The sequence below is a fragment of the Armigeres subalbatus genome, chromosome 3, assembly GCF_024139115.2.
Source record: "Armigeres subalbatus isolate Guangzhou_Male chromosome 3, GZ_Asu_2, whole genome shotgun sequence".
Classification (NCBI taxonomy): Eukaryota; Metazoa; Arthropoda; class Insecta; order Diptera; family Culicidae; genus Armigeres; species Armigeres subalbatus.
The window spans coordinates 402,392,778-402,411,468 of record NC_085141.1 but is presented as its reverse complement, the minus strand read 5'-3'; positions in this window follow the sequence as shown (position 1 = coordinate 402,411,468).

Here is an 18,691-nt window from a genome sequence, read left to right as displayed (position 1 = left end):
ACTGCTAGAGATTACAACAGCCATCCAAAGCATGAAATCGAATAAAGCCCCAGGGGTCGACCGCATATCAGCCGAGATGCTCAAAGCGATGCAAGGTATCTTAGTGAAGGTGCCCAAAAAGGGTGACTGTACCCAGTCAACATTTTGGTACCTATAACTCTTGATGTAGGTTATTGTACAGAAACCAACTTAATCGTATATAATGCACAGATTGGCTATATACGTACCAAAGTGGAGGCGATATAGGTACTTTCGATTTTATTTCGCGATTTTTTTCCGACATAATACGAACAGTATTACGATTAAACATTAAAATATGAAAAATAAAAAAAAAACCTTACCAGCACCAAGGCTCGAACATGCGATCTTTGGATCTGCAGGCAGATACTGTACCACCACACCGTACTGCACATCTTGAAGTGAATCGGATTTTTGTCGAACATAAACTACACAATTTATATCTTTACAACTGCTTGAAACTTCTACAAGCCATTTGGACTGAAGTTGTTCCGATTGTATAACGATGCACATAGACATTCATTCGCACTGTCATAGGATATTGCAAGGAATATAAGTCATTACGAGTTTTTGTTTACACAATTACGATTGATTTTCACTATGGTGAAAATTATCGTATACGATACATTCAATACAACATTTTTTGACAATAGTCTGACAAAGTTTGATATGCGTTGCGATTTAGATTTTTTATGGACAAAAATGCGACTTTATTTGCTGTTTGTTATACGATATGTGGTTTACTGGGTATGCTATAACTGGCGAGGCATTATGTTGCTGTGTACCGTTATCAAAGTTCTGTGCAAAATTATCCTAGCCCGGATTTAGGAGAAGATCGATGCGACTCTCCGGCGGCAGCAAGCCGGATTCCGTGCCGGAAGATCCTGTGTGGACCATATTGTCACGCTTCGCATAATTCTGGAGCAGGTCAACGAGTTCCAAGAGTCCCTTGGAACTTGGTATTCATTGGCTACGAAAAAGCTTTCGACCGTCCCAATCATGAGAATATGTGGGGCGCCCTGAGACGCAAGGGGGTTCCTGAGAAAATCATCGGCCTCATCGAAGCACAGTACGAGGCCTTTTCGTGTAGAGTGCTGCACAATGGGGTCCTGTCTGACCCTATCCGGGTTGTAGCTGATGTGAGGCAAGGATGTATTCTAGCACCGTTACTGTTCCTCATCGTAATCGATGAGATTCTGGTAGATGCGATTGACTGTGAACCAAACCGCGGGCTGTTATGGCAGCCTATAACGACCTAAACGACTTCGAATTGGCTGATGACGTTGCACTCCTCGCGCAACGGCGCTCTGATATGCAGAGTAAGCTCAACGACCTTGCCGAGCGCTCCTCCTCGGCAGGTTTAGTCATCAACGTCAACAAAACCAAATCGTTGGATGTACACAGTGACCCCTTCCAGTTTCACAGTAGCCGGGCAACCAGTGGAGAATGTTGAAAGCTTCCAATACCTTGGTAGCCAAATGGCGTCAGACAGCGGTATCGACATAGGCGCACGGATAAAGAAAGCAAGGGCTGCCTTTGCGAGTTCAAGAAATATCTGAAAAAACAGGCAGATAAGTGAACGCACCAAAATGCGAATTTTCAACTCTAACGTGAAATCTGTGCTGTTATACGCTAGCGAAACATGGTGTGTATCAGTGGAGAACACTCAACGGCTGCAGGTGTTCATTAACAGATGCCTGCGGTATATAATTCGGGCCTGGTGGCCTCACAACTGGATCTCAAACAACGAGCTCCATCGTCGTTGTCACCAGAGGCCGATAGCAACAGAAATTCGGGATCGAAAGTGGGGCTGGGTCGGTCGCACTCTACGTAGGGGCGGAAACGAAATCTGTAAACAAGCATTGGACTGGAACCCAGCGGGACATCTCAGCAGAGGCAGACCCAGAGACTCAATAAAGAAATAAAAGAAGTCGACCGAAATCTAACCTGGCAACAAGTTAAAGCGATAGCTGGGCAACGCTCAGGATGGAGATCTTTCATGTCGGCCTTTTGCACCACCGGAGGTGTACAGGATCCATAAGTAAGTAAGTAAATCTAAAACACTGGGCATATATGACCCATTTGTCCCGAAAGGGTTAAGGATGTCAAATATTTTAATTTTTTTTGTTACGTTATCTACGGATACCACCTTAGATTAGGGAACGTACATAAATTAGGAACCAGGAACCTCAACAAGTCACTACTGATGATCAATATACATTTCCTATGTATAATAACGTTGATCTCTTTTCACTAATCCTTGCCTCCACTAGCACGTGCTTTATGGGCAGTCCCTTACCATTTTCCGGAAGGAATTCTGTTTTGGATGAATTTGCGACAATGAGCTTTTTGGAAAAGCTAAGTTTTGACGTAAACTTGTGATAGATTCAAATTGATTTATTGTTGAAACAATAAGAGAAAATTATTGTTTCCATATTAACCTTTTTTGAAAACAGGATTGTTGAAACAACAATTATAATGAGTTGGAATTAATTGAACAAGTCTTATAAATATAATAATATTAGACTATAAACAATAATACATTGTCATTTAAGAATAACAAGCATAATTTTAGATTCAATACAATCACATTTCTGTCCGTGTATCATTAACTTCAAACATATCAAGTAGAATGGTGTATTCTACGATTGATGTGTTTTCCGTTGAAAAGAAATTTTCATGTAGATATATGAAAAACTTATTGAAAGTTCAATAGTATGCGCTGAGTTGTTCCACACTAAAAACCAATAGTTCTTGCAAAATTTTCTGTGGAAATTTCTATTAATATTCCCCGAAAATTTCGGAAAATTTGTCGTGGAAACTCAAGAACGTTCCAGAAAACGCGATATTTGTCCCCGAAACCGAAAAATCTTGTTAGTTTACGAATTCATGAACGCTTTTTTTGCGTCTTTGCATCCATTACTATTGAAAAGCAAATCCGGATCGGTCTCGATACAGTTTTTGTTTTGTTTTTTTCAAGAGTTTCATGACAAGGTCCCACTATTTAGACCCTTCACAGAGAACAACCTCACTGAAGGCGCGCCCCTTATCAATCCTTTTTTAAGAAAACAGAACAGTGATACTGTTGTTTGGCCATGCATCGGAGCCTTAGCCACATCCTTGCCTTGGTTCTAGAATATCTTCAGTAAAGCTACAAACCTGGGATTTAACTCTGTCTACAAAACTATTTCTAGCTGAAGAATTTCTTCAGTAACAAGAATTTTCATTTGTTTCTCTCACTATCAGTGTTAACAGTTCATGAAGAATTATTACTAATTTAATTCAGTTACTGCAATTGGTAGGGAGGACTAAATACGATGAATTCTTATTACCACAACCTATTGCCCTATAGTTCGAAAAATGGAATAAGCTAGGGCTCGATTTGGTAGATCTTACACCGTAACACACTACGTAAAAGTGTTACCAGCGTTACGGGAACTTCATCTTCATGTTTAATTCCAACTAGCTGCCTCGTGAGTTCTCGAGTGAGCACATAAGGAGGAATTTTAGCAAAATAATGTTTCTGTCTTTCGTTTTGGAGCCTGTACCGGATTTGAAACCCTATGGGGATTACCATCAATAATCCTTAGTTACAATGGAAGCAGAGTTTGTCAAACTAGAGAACATTGCTCTAATCCCTTCAAAAATAATCAAAATTTTGAGCTTTTAACTGTTTTGAAATAGTACAAATAATTCAGAGTTTATGCATCAAAGGTAATTAAAATCCCCATTTAATACTTTCAAAGTCAATTCCACATTGGGCCTCAATTGTAGAATATACCTTCTCTTCCTCTCTGTTGAAGGTATCAAAGAGCGGTCTTTATGAAAAATTTCAGCAGGCTGATTGGAATTCCTCAACTACCTATCGAGCCCCTTATTGTAGCCAGTATTTTACGACAAGAGTCAACTCGAGCCAAGTGATGCTACAGTCAGGAGGGATCCATCGAATCATGCTCCCAATGGAGCAACCTAACGTGATGAAAAGTTTTCACCTCCCTTCCCTCATTGCTCGAAATGTGTGACCAAAGGCTTACACGAATCGAGAGTGCCGACCTCCGGCCGGAAGCTTTCAACTGTTAAAATATGTTCCCAACATCCGACCTCGGCTTTCGAACTTCTACTTCCGCACAAAATCACAGTTAGTCTTCTTCAATATTGAATTAGAGTTAGGGCCATAGCGTATGAACGCAGAACTTATACCCACTTTGCCCACCGACAAATAAAGGCGAATATATTCTACTCACCCAAGCACAGTTTTGCTCGAAAGGAGCGATGCCCAAGAAGTTAATTCTACCTAACCTGAAATACTATTTTTCACGCTCCAATGTGGGACCGGGCTGTGCACAGGTAGGCTTTTCCCATGCATATATTGAGTGCAATCGAGCAAGTTGAGACCTTTATCATCAAAGAGCATGTTCTTCCATGATGGAGGACAGCTGCAGGATCCGGGCGGGCTTTGGGACCAGATGGTATTGTGTGGTTTTCTGGTTGCCTCCCGAAGGTGATGACTATCTTTGGCCAACACTGGTGGAGAACGAGGGCCTGTCTGCATGTTTCGAACGGGGAGGAGTTTTATTAAATTTATACCGGTCGTTATGGAATCATACTTGCCGAAAAGTCCCTGATGAAGCCAATTTCTGCCAAGCGAGGATTTGCTGAAGCGTCTTGTTCGTGATTCCCTGGGGAATTGAGAGACTGGCCTCTGGTGTGTATCTTTCGCTACGTACATGGACCGTGAGTATGTGATAAGGGTTTGCAATTTATGTTTTATTCCGGTTTGATATTATAAATGTTGTTGTGGGCTACGAAACAAGCAATTTTTAAAATTAATCAACATTTACCAAATTGCTAGTCTCGCGGACTAATCCTTAAGCAAATTTCAAAATTCTGGATATAAATCAAAATCTAGTACAACAATGCTTTTATGGATTACAGCAATGACATCACGCTTGGAGATACAAGGCTATATAAAATAATTCAAGTTTCTTTGGTCGTTTAAATCTGAATAGTCTACTTAACGGTAATGGTGAGTACGAAGAGGTTTATTTCGATGCCACTTGGAAGATATTTTCCACCTCATAAATGTATGCAGCCAAACTTCTCTATTGGACTCCCTCGCAAGCAGATATGATACCTATTCGTTACACGGTTCCACCACAGCACGAAGGGCATTATGGATATGTGGAAGCCTTAATTTTGATCCCATCGTATCATGATTTCTCAATCTCCTCTTCTTTTCTCATACGAATCTCGTTTGATTGCCGGGATCAGACAGCACGTAAGGCATGATGATAGCGTGGTAGCAATTGTGGAGTGTGTGGTTGAACAGGTGAGTGAAATGCTTTCTGAATAGGGCTTATCTGGTCCGATACTACATGAATAGAGCCGTTCGATAAAAGATTAACCTTTTCTGTCTATCCAGAGAGCAACTTTTCCAATCATGTAATGGCACATGGATAAAGGCATCATAGCAGCAGGAAAAAATTGCCTCTTCTAAGCTTGAACTCCGCATCTGTTGCAGCAGAATGCACATCGTCACAGCAAATTGCTTATAATTAAATAACTTGTTCCTGACGTTCCAGCCTAGAGTCGGATCGTTCGATAATGTTCAATATTGGAAGCTAACATCCGGCGTATCTGCTTATGAGAATCGGTAGCTGGAAGAAATGCGGGAAAATCATCCGGCGAGGGGGCAGCTGTATCTAAGCATCTTGTAAATCAACTTCCAAGAAATAATATTATTCAGTTCATCTTTCACCCGGTCGCCTATTATGTATCGCTCAATCTTCGTCCGGCACAGCAACGGTGTCGACGGAAGTTTTCTCGTTGCTATCTAGGACCTTTAATAAGGGTCATCTATTAGATCTATTAAATGCAAATTTATTAATGCCGTGTCGGACGCAGGACTCTTTGAACCATGCATAAGTTCAGAGAGCAAACGACGAGGTGGACATGAATATCGGTGGAGGAACAGTGAAGCGAAGGATGTCCATGTGGCAGGACAATACTGTGGGAATATTGAAAAGTATTACTGTTTCAGTGAAGTTCCATGAAATTAAGCCAAATTTGTGCATACAGACCCCATTTGATTTTGGCAACACGTTCGGAACATTTATGTTGTTTAAGCGTTTTCTTGGGAATTGTTTTTCGCGATTTTTAGGGATCTTTTTTTCACGTTGGTTTAGGAGTCTAACCAGTTTTCTTACGCGGGTCTTGAGATTTACGCGGTTGAAAAGATATTCAAAAATAAAAAATAAATGTTTTGCCAAAATTGACTGGTCTTGTTGCCAAAACCAATGGGGTTATGTACATGTAAAAGGAGCTGTCTGCAGAAGTTTAAGTTTTCTAAATTATGATAAGTTGGGCTAGGGGGTCTAAATCCTTCCCCTAGAAACAATGTAGTAGAATTGTTGCAACAAGTTGGAATCTTTGGCCTATGGTCCAGGATACAGCTCTACGCGGAAAAAGCGTTGCAACAAGTTGGAATCCTTGGATTATGGTCCAGAATACAGCTCTAAGCGGAAAAATGCATTTTACGCCAAAACTATATTTTTAATAAAAAAAAAAAGAAAATTTGAGAAAAAAATCTGGAAAATTGTTCGGAATAGTAAAGCCATCATTATGGTGCTGTGAGGGTGAGATATATTAGGAGTTGGGCAATCCACTTTTAGAGTGCATTGATGACAGATATGCAAAAATCATATAACGGTTTGGTTGCCAACACTAACTAGTAAATGTCGGGTTTTCTTCAATTGCAAATAAAGTCACCAAAACACAAATTATCCATATATGCTTATATTTTTTTTTCAAATCATTTTCTTTTTTTTCACACTTTTCTTTTACACCCGTTCTCCATAACTATCGTCACAAAACTGAGCTGCCTTTCTCTTCCTCTATGATGTGAAGCGAATCTCTCGCTCCACTCAAATACTTGTTTATCTGGGCCCTCTCTTTTGGAGTAACACTCTAATAAATTCTCGAACATAATAATTTGGACAGCATTATTAACTTTTCTTTTCGCGCATGTCACGCTTTTTCATTAATATTTTCATTTCAATCAACTAATAACTGGGAATAATCCAAGTTTCTATATTATTATTCTAATCAATTTTTTTATATTACTGCACTGATCTCTACATCCTTCCCCTCTTCTACTCTCAATTACTAAACCGTATTAATATACACATAATATCAACATTAAATTCATTAAAGTATTCCAAAATTCGGCTGGCAAAATTTGAAGCTCTGGAAAGATGAAATAAGTTAATATTCAATTGATCACATTAATGATATAAAACGATACTTACCTACGGATTTTAATGAGAACGACAATTTAATTATGGATAAGGCTTACCAGGTTCCAGAACATCAATCCTGCATCTGATCATGCAATTATGGTTAAAATTCAGAAAAATATCAAAAATCTTTTCCACATCTCATAGTCTATATGTTCTAACTCTGTACGAATATCACTCACTGATCTTTGTCATGCAATCATGGATAGAGCCTATCAGGCCCCAGGACATCTATCCTGCATAAAAATCAGAAAAATATCAAAAATCTTTTCTACATCTCATAGTCTATATCTTCTAACTCTGATCTTGGTCATGCAATCATGGATAGAGCTTATCACGCCTCAGAACATCAATCCTGCATAAAAATCAGAAAAATATCAAAAATCTTTTCCACATATCATTGTCTATATCTTCTAACTCTGTACTAAGCATAAGCGGTATTTCGAAAAATTTCGTTTCAGGTGGTTCGAAACGAAATTCCGCGGAATTTCGCGGAATTTGAGCATGGCGAAATCTGATTTCTTGATTTCGTTTCGTTTCGTAAAATTACAAAAATTTCACCAAAAAAAACTAGCTTCTAACGAAATTTAACGGAATTTCGCGGAATTTCGAAAAAAATTTAAACTTATACTGTACTTTATATTATCAAAAGTTTTGGCTGCGTCGCTGAACAAAATCAGTAAGTTGTTCTCAAAACTTTTGGTTATTCAATACTCCTATAACGCTCACTACATAACCCCATTCTTAGTCGACAAATTTGTATGTCGGTAGTTTTTTTCTATCAAACGTTTTCAGTGTTTCCATGATTTAAATTTAAATTTTGTGATATTCTTTTTACTATTTGCATAATATGAATGCGGAATCGGTCGTGTTGCTGCTGGTCATGGGACCAGTGTTGTAAAATGTCATTTGCATTCGTTTGCATATTTTTCCCAGAACTTTTTTCAGGAGTTAGCTATCAGCTCCTGAGGTATGGCGAACTTATAGCGCTTAAATGTGCCTACAACTTTGTCTAACAAGACATTGCTGTAAATATGTAATCTGAGGCGTGGGAGGCAAAATGTCATTCAAATGACATTATGTCAAATGACACGTGACATTTTGGAGAGTTTTGACTTTCCAGCCTCAGATGTTATATTTAGAGTAATGTACCCTTGGACAAAAATATAGCCCTACTCAAGCGTTATGAGTACATCTAAAATTATGAAGTAAATTTGGCTTCTGAAGAAAGTTATGATCAAATTAGTCAAATGACATGCAGTTGACATTTTACAAGCCTGCATGGGACAGTAGACTGGCCCAGGAAACAAAAGTTGTCTAATTCCACGGGGCACCCCCAGGATTGTGTCTTTGGGTGAGAAAATCAATCTCTGAAAATTTCAGCTCAATCGCTTGTTGCATAAGCTGGCGCATTTGATTTGAAGTTTGTATGGGGATTTCAGCCAAAATGTATAGGAAAATACACCTCCGTCACTCATTCGATCTGGAAATTGGTTCTGATTGCTCGATTGACCTCAGAATTGCAAAACTGCAGTTAGTATGCTACAGAACAATTTCACAGAACATTGTATGATGATTAAATGAACTTTTATATAGGTTTCGGCTGATGCGATTCGATCAAAAACCCAAAATACACAAATCAGCTCCTAATAAATCAGTCGAAAATTATATAAAAGTTCATTTAATCATCATGCAATGTCCTGTGAAATTGTTCTGTAGCATACCAACTGCCATTTTTGAAATTCTGAGGTCAATCGAGCAATCAGAACCAATTTCCAGATCGAATGAGTGACGGAGGTGTATTTTCCTGTATATTTTGGCTGAAATCCCCATACAAACTTCAAATCAAATGCGCCATCTTATGCAACAAGCGATTGAGCTGAAATTTTCAGAGATTGATTTTCTCACTCAAAGACACAATTCTGGGGGGTGCCCCTTGGAATTCGACAACATTTTTTTCTCCCCATAGTAATCTGGGCCAGTCTAATGGGACAGCAGCTAGTCCGGGAGAGCGCGAGGTGAAAAAAATGTACCTCGAGTTGCAGAAATTTGTTTAACCAGTGTGTAATCGATCCTGTTAATGCTGATCACGCCAGCTAATGTGAGAGAACGCGAAGTGATAAAACTTATGTCTACATCGAAGAGCACAAAATTAGTTAGTGCGGAATCGATCGTGTTGTAGAAGATTATTAAACGAAGCACATTGATCTTGCGTTGGATTGATTTGAAACACAGTTTTCGTCTTCTTGTTTTCAAAATAACTTCGTTTACAATACATATTTTGTCGCTTACCAAGGGGTTTCACATGAATTACCTTCTCAACTAACAAACGATTCCTTTCCCGTAGCGCTTACGGAGATGCAGAGCAGTCGTCTCTTATAACAATGAGTGTTAAACTAATTTTCCTCTAATCCTAAATTAACTATAAGCACGTGATCAGCGTCGTTATTGGTTATGAATTGGAAGCTCCGAAGCAAGTATACAATAAGAATAATAAGATTTTTTTTTTACCAAATCTAAGCATTAATTTTCTAATTCTGACTAAGTCAATGCGTAGTTTACAATGCTGATAAGACAATATGAAATATGCTTCAGCATAATTACATAATTGTTAAGTGAACTAAGGTTTTAATCGAAATTTGAATCCGTATATGAATAATCCCACAGTTCCTTTATTTTATATACTTACTGATATAAAATTGATCAGATTTAGCAGCACACGCTCCATGATGAATTCGTTTGAAAGCGGCACAAATGCTGGGGTATTGTCTTATCGCCTATGGTATATGCGGCGAGAATGTGGCGATTCATCATAGATTGCCTCTACTGTTATTATAACTCTTTTGGTAGCAAAACAGTTATTCAACTTCGAAAAAGTGAAATCAGAATTGCGTACTTAATGTAAAACCAATTCAATAAAAATTCCGCGGAAAAAAATTAAAATTTCGTTTCGTTTCGAAAAATTTCGAATTAAATAAACCTTGATTTCGTATCGTTTCGAAGTCTCGAAAGAAATCTATATTTCGTTTCGTTTCGATCCGAATCAACATAGACATTTAAAATTTCGTTTCGTTTCGTTTCGTTAGGAAAAAGTGTGTTATCGCATACCCTTACTCTGTACGCATATCACTCACTGATCTTGGTCATGCAATCATGGATAGAGCTTATCACGCAACAGAACATCAATTCTGCATAAATATCAGAAAAATATCAAAAATCTTTTCTACATCTTATAGTCTATATGTTCCTATACTTTACGCATATCACTCACTGATCTTGGTCATGCAATCATGGATAGAGCTTACCAGGCCCCAGAACATCAATCCTGCATAAAAATCAGAAAAATATCAAAAATCTTTTCCACATCTCATTGTCTATATCTTCTAACTCTGTACGCATATCACTCACTGATCTTGGTCATGCAATCATGGATAGAGCTTACCAGGCCCCAGAACATCAATCCTGCATCAAAATCAGAAAAATATCAAAAATCTTTTCCACATCTCATTGTCTATATCTTCTAACTCTGATCTTGGTCATGCAATCATGGATAGAGCTTATCACGCCTCAGAACATCAATTCTGCATAAAAATCAGAAAAATATCAAAAATCTTTTCCACATCTCATTGTCTATATCTTCTATAACTCTGTGCGCATATCACTCACTGATCTTGGTCATGCAATCATGGATAGAGCTTACCAGGCCCCAGAACATCAATCCTGCATCAAAATCAGAAAATATCAAAAATCTTTTCCACATCTCATTGTCTATATCTTCTAACTCTGTACGCATATCCCTCACTGATCTTGGTCATGCAATCATGAATAGAGCTTACCAGGCCCCAGAACATCAATCCTGCATCAAAATCAGAAAAATATCAAAAATCTTTTCCACATCTCATTGTCTATATCTTCTAACTCTGTACGCATATCACTCACTGATCTTGGTCATGCAATCATGGATAGAGCTTACCAGGCCCCAGAACACCAATCCTGCGTCAAAATCAGAAAAAAAACATCAAAAATCTTTTCCACATCTCAAAGTCTATATGTTCCTATTCTGTACGCATATCACCAACCCGCTCAAGGATTGCATTTTCTCTCAACTGATCCAACCGGATCAAACGTTCACAAGCCATCTGTGACGCACCAACCCGATCGAGGATTGGATTTTCTCTCAACTGATCCAACCGGATCAAACGTCCACTTGAATGCAAAAGGCATCAGTGACGCACCAACCCGATCGAGGATTGGATTTTCTCTCAACTGATCCAACCGGATCAAACGTTCACAAGCCATCTGTGACGCACCAACCCGATCGAGGATTGGATTTTCTCTCAACTGATCCAACCGGATCAAACGTTCACAAGCCATCTGTGATGCACCAACCCGATCGAGGATTGGATTTTCTATCAACTGATCCAACCGGATCAAACGTCTACTTGAATACGGAAGGCTGTTGCCAAACCCTACTTATATCCGATACAACGTTTCCGACCATCCGGATCAAACGTCCACTTGAATGCAAAAGGCATCAGTGACGCACCAACCCGATCGAGGATTGGATTTTCTCTCAACTGATCCAACCGGATCAAACGTTCACAAGCCATCTGTGACGCACCAACCCGATCGAGGATTGGATTTTCTATCAACTGATCCAACCGGATCAAACGTCCACTTGAATACAGAAGGCTGTTGCCAAACCCTACTAATAACCGATACAACGTTTCCGACCATCCAAACAGCTTTCATGTATATGAAAACTTCCAAAAACTCATCAATTGCATGATATCCTACCCAAATGGTGTTTCTATACAAACTAGCCCCGCCAAGTGGCTGAATTCCAAACTATACCAATCTCCAAAACAATTTGACCTACACAACAACTTTGTTTTAATGTCAACTTCAAAAATCTCATAAATTGCGAGATATTTTACCCAAATGGTGTTTCCATACAAACTAGCGCCGCCAAGTGGCTGAATTCCAAACCATATCAATCTCCAAAACAATATTTTTGACCTACTCAACAACTTTGTTTTAATGTCAACTTCCAAAATCTCATAAATTGTGAGATATCTTACCCAAATGGTGTTTTCATACAAACTAGTGCCGCCAAGTGGCTGAGTTCCAAATCATACTAATCTCCAAAACAATCCTTTCGACTTACTGAACAACTTTGTTGCAGATGTCAACTTCCAAAATCTCATAAATTGCGAAATATCGTACCGAAATTGTGTTTCCATACAAACTAGCGCCGCCAAGTGGCTGAATTCCAAACCATATCAATCTCCAAAACAATATTTTTGACTTACTCAACAACTTTGTTGTATATGTCAACTTCCAAAAATCTCAAAAATTGGTAGATAGCTTACCCAAATGGTGTTTCCATACAAACTACCGCCGCCAAATCATACTAATCTCCAAAACAATCCTTTCGACTTACTGACCAACTTTGTTGCAGATGTCAACTTCCAAAATCTCATAAATTGCGAGATATCTTACCCAAATGGTGTTTCTAACAAACTAGCGCCGCCAAGTGGTTGAATTCCAAACCATACCAATCTCCAAAACAATTTGACCTACTCAACAACTTTGTTTTAATGTCAACTTCAAAAATCTCATAAATTGCGAGATATCTTACCCAAATGGTGTTTCCATACAAACTAGGGCCGCCAAGTGGTTGAATGCCAAACTATACCAATCTCCAAAACAATCTTTTTGACCTACTCAACAAATTTGTTTTAATGTCAACTTCCAAAATCTCATAAATTGTGAGATATCTTACCCAAATGGTGTTTCCATACAAACTAGTGCCGCCAAGTGGCTGAATTCCAAATCATACTAATCTCCAAAACAATCCTTTCGACTTACTGAACAACTTTGTTGCATATGTCAACTTCCAAAATCTCATAAATTGCGAGATATCGTACCGAAATGGTGTTTCCATACAAACTAGCGCCGCCAAGTGGCTGAATTCCAAACCATACCAATCTCCAAAACATTCTTTGTGACCTACTCAACAACTTTTTTTGTATATGTCAACTTCCTAGAATCCCAAAAATTGCGAGATATCTTACCCAAATGGTGTTTTCATACAAACTAGCGCCGCCAAGTGGCTGAACTCCAAATCATACTAATCTCCAAAACAATCCTTCCGACTTACTGAACAACTTTGTTGCAGATGTCAACTTCCAAAATCTCATAAATTGCGAGATATCGTACCGAAATGGTGTTTCCATACAAACTAGCGCCGTCAAGTGGCTGAATTCCAAACCATAACAATCTCCAAAACAATGTTTTTGACCTACTCAACAACTTTGTTTTAATGTCAACTTCCAAGATCTCATGCGAGATATCTTACCCAAATGGTGTTTCCATACAAACTAGCTCCTCCAAGTGCCTGAACTCCAAATCATACTAATCTCCAAAGCAATCCTTCCGACTTACTGAACAACTTTGTTGTTGATATCTTACTTAATTTGTGTTTCTATACAAACAAGCGCCGCCAAGTGGCTGAATTCCAAACCATACTTATCTCCAACACAACATTTTCGACTTCACAAACCAATTTTTTTTTTGTAGATGTCGACTTCCAAAATTTCAAAAATTTGTATTCATAACAATAACATTCTTCAACAGCCCTGGGCTGTTGTCATATAATGGTGTAATATTCAACAACCCTGTAGGAACATCTTAAAGTCCCGCGTCACCAGCTCAAGCACAAACCGGCTACAACAAAGAAACAAAGAAACTTACTTGAAAAATGCGCCAACAGGAAAACCACATTTGCCGCTACACTCCGTCAGCCGATTTTTCAATTCAAAATATAGCCGTCAGACACAATCACTAATTCACTAAAAAAATAATACACAAATAGGGAGCGCAGATTCACTTTACCGACTTTGCCATTGTCGGGTTTTCTTCAATTGCAAATAAAGTCACCAAAACACAAATTATCCATATATGCTTATATTTTTTTTCAAATCATTTTCTTTTTTTTTCACACTTTTCTTTTACACCCGTTCTCCATAACTATCGTCACAAAACTGAGCTGCCTTTCTCTTCCTCTATGATGTGAAGCGAATCTCTCGCTCCACTCAAATACTTGTTTCTCTGGGCCCTCTCTTTTGGAGTAACACTCTAATAAATTCTCGAACATAATAATTTGGACAGCATTATTAACTTTTCTTTTCGCGCATGTCACGCTTTTTCATTAATATTTTCATTTCAATCAACTAATAACTGGGAATAATCCAAGTTTCTATATTATTACTCTAATCAAATTTTTTTATATTGTTGTACTGATCTCTACAGTAAATAGCAGGCCATGACATTGCCTCCCTTTCCTCGTGGCACAACGAACGGAGTCGCACGCGCGATTAGACAGCACACCCCGTGATAGCTCGCTCGGCAGAACTAGGCCGCACAGGTGCTATCAAAAAATAAGGTGTCATATTACACAAAAATTAACAAAAAAATCACCGTATACTGACATACAAAGTTGTAGCGCAGCTTATTCCAATAAATTTTGCTGAAAAAACTTTTTCTTTAGCTCTTAAGTTGACTGATTTAGAGCAATTTTTCCTACTTGGATTAGACGGTCTGTCAAAAAAAAAGATCTACTTTTTTTGTTTTCGACTATTCGAGAAAGTCGTCTTCGAGTGACTGTTAGAGCTAAGGAAATGCAATTTGAGCCTCCTTTCAAGAGGCTCGGAAGCCTCCTTTCAAGAGGCTCGGAAGCCTCCTTTCAAGAGGCTCGGAAGCCTTCTTTCAAGAGGCTCAGAAGCCTCCTTTCAAGAGGCTCAGAAGCCTCCTTTCAAGAGGCTCAGAAGCCTCCTTTCAAGAGGCTCAGGAAGCCTCCTTTCAAGAGGCTCAGGAAGCCTCCTTTCAAGAGGCTCAAAGCCTCCTTTCAAGAGGCTCAGAAGCCTCCTTTCAAGAGGCTCGGAAGCCTCCTTTCAAGAGGCTCAGAAGCCTCTTTTCAAGAGGCTCGGAAGCCTCCTTTCAAGAGGCTCGGAAGCCTCCTTTCAAGAGGCTCGGAAGCCTCCTTTCAAGAGGCTCGGAAGCCTCCTTTCAAGAGGCTCGGAAGCGTCCTTTCAAGAGGCTCGGAAACCTCCTTTCAAGAGGCTCGGAAGCCTCCTTTCAAGAGGCTCAAGCCTCCTTTCAAGAGGCTCAGAGCCTCCTTTCAAGAGGCTCAGAAGCCTCCTTTCAAGAGGCTCGGAGTCTCCTTTCAAGAGGCTCGGAAGCCTCCTTTCAAGAGGCTCGGAGCCTCCTTTCAAGAGGCTCGGAGCCTCCTTTCAAGAGGCTCGGAAGCCGCCTCTCAAGAGGCTCGGAAGCCGCCTTTCAAGAGGCTCGGAAGCCGCCTTTCAAGAGGAGCATTGTCCGGAAGGATAAATGCGGTCAGAATGGATGTTGAAATAGTAATCAGGATCACAAGCGTATCGTGAAAGCGTTTCCCAATGCTTCGATCAGAGTCGTTTATAGAGCCGTGCATACAAAGTGCAAAATGCTACAAATCAGTCACGCCCCAGATGTTGACGAAGTCTCATTAATGCTGTCCAATGAGAGCTTGAAGTAGCTCGAAGTTTTTCACTGTCCTGCTCATGCCCATTTGTTGACAAAAAAGAACGAGCAGGACGGGAACAGCTTCGAGCTACTTCGAGCTGCTCATTGGACAGCACTATTGTCTCTCATCAAAAATCATTCACAAATCTTAATCATCGAGTCCTACAGCACGAGCAAACTCGTTTTCGAATTAAAAGCAATGTATCACAGCTGAGTTTCTCATGACAAAACGCATCGTTTGACTCATTTTCTCTATAACGAATGATAACAAAAGAAAACACGATGATTCAAATGAATGGTTCAATTCAGCTAATTCATGTTTGATTTGAATCGTTCATGAGTTTTGAGTTTTTCCTAACATTGGATGACACTTACCTACGACTTCCGATAGCTTTCGGGGTTATTGTTCTTTACATCCCAGCACAAGTTTGATGTTCTGGAGGGCGTAGGGAACCATTCGTGACTTCCCGAACTGTAAACGTGGAGATCTACCTAGGGTCTAGGAGTGTCCACAGGAGTGTCTGCTTCCTGTCTGCTTCGTATCACTATTCAGGTATTTTCATGAAGTGGTTCGAAGCCAACTTGAGTCAAGCATGAGATACTAAAGACGGCCGTACAATTGAGGTCGAAATACGTATCTGTAATGATTACACCATGGTGGAATTAAATAGTATAATACTTAACTCGTCTTATGACAGGCCAAACACTTTTTCAACAGTCAGCTTAGCCTAAGATAGCGGAAATTCTAAGTTTTTGATGAACTGCAAGTACAAGTGTTTCCGCTACATGAAGCTTAGCCTCCAACCAAATTTAATCTAGTCGTAGCGTTACGAGAATTTAAATTCAAATCCTCCTTCTCATACCACAATGAAAATCAGACTGGACGCTCTAACAATACGAAACCACCTGGTAAACCATAAATAACAGCACCACGTTTTAAAAATCAACTTGTCCGTTCCACTGGCTTTCCACGACATTGAATAAACCGGGGCTTCTCCCACATTCATCTACTGCTAACTGCAAGTGCGGGCAGCATGATTGTACGGCTTTCTGACCTCTCCTTGAATTGGCAGGTACCGCATATCGCGAAAGCAGCAGTTTAGTTATCGAAAACCGAACAATGGCCGCTCCGTTGCTCACCAGCTGGAGCTTTTATTTATTTGTGAAACTAATTATGCGGATAAATTTTCATAATAACTGCCACTAATAACGAGACTGGGTGGAGCCCACCGAGGACCACGAATGGGATGCGAATGTGAACTATTGAGTGAGCTGAACATTTTGTGCAGCTGCCAAAAAGCGTCCCCTTCAGTCATTGTGTTCGAGTAATGTCGCAATCGCAAATGCTATTTTTGTCAAATTCAATTTTCGGTATATGCTCAAAAATCCGTCACTGGTCAATGATCTTTATCATATTACAAAATAAATGAAAATATTGCATGCTGAAATTAAATATTTACAATAAAAAATTGTGAAGAAAATATATTTTGTTCCGTTTTACCTGTCAGTAGTTGATTTGAGAGCTATTCAATAATAAATGATCATCATACTCAATTCTTTGCCTGGAAAGATATTACAATAAACAACGTTATCTTCTCATAAATTTTTATAATAAACGTTAGTATTTAACAGATGCAAGCCAAAATGCGACGAAAATTAACCTACGACTCTATCACCAAGCAGCGAAATGCAGCATATGAACAACGTTGGTGGATCGGTCGTCGGTTGGATGTCAAATCCCTCGTGCCCTGTTTGGAAATCCGCGAGTAGGAGCAGTCGAAAGCAATGAGGTGCGAGGTTTAGTACAATATTTCCGAAAGTCATGAATTTCAAAGTTGTGGCCTTATTTGCTACTGCATGCCGACGCTGTTATGGCATCGTTTGTTGTTGCATTCGGCGAATTTGCGGTGCCGGTAGTAAATGCACCCGCCAAATAGTCAGGTGATGTGAACGGCGAACAGACGTCATGGAGTGTGTGTGTGGGATCAAATTCTAAAATCCTATAGAGCTCAAGAGCCAGAGTGAGCACTTTCGGATGCGTGATACGGTTTTGGGAACTGTGGTTGTGCAAATTTGTAGTTGAGTGCAAATGATGATGAAATTCTGGAAAAGAAGCTTAACAAGCGCATTTCATGGAAGAGCAGCATGCGACTAGCCTGGCGTCATTATTTTATTGGTGACAAGGTTTTGACAAAACTATTCGGCTAACCTTATGGAAAATCAACAGAAAACTGTCAAATATCAATATTCCGTTCAATTAGCATTCATTCGTATTTCTGCTAGTTTTATTTCTCATATATTGTATGAGAAATTTGAGCGATTATTCATATTAACGATATTTGAACTCCTACGAACTTATTTACTACTGCTACCACAAGTACGGTGTTGCATTTTCTACATTTCTTTCCTCTGTCCTGTTGACAATACATCACTGGGATATTTCCCTCTCACAGTTTAGTGTTCATCAAACACTTCCACAGTTCTTAATTGCGAGATAATTGAGCCAAAGTAGGGTGGGTGTACCAATTGTCGCCATATATAAGAACAACTATTTTAAAAAAACGTAAAAGGCATGTGGGTGGACTGCTCCTTAGAACAGCTGTAAAAACCACAATAAAATTTGTTATTATCCTCAAAACTGATTAATCCATAATAGGAACGCATGTACCAGTTGTGACACTATTCTTAATTTTGGTTCCTTATTTGGCAAATCCCATTGTTTTCTTATGGGATTGGTTAAATTGGGACCACTAGTGCAAAGGACGTCAAAAATTAAGCAAAATCAATTTTTACGATTCGGGACCGCTTTGGGATTT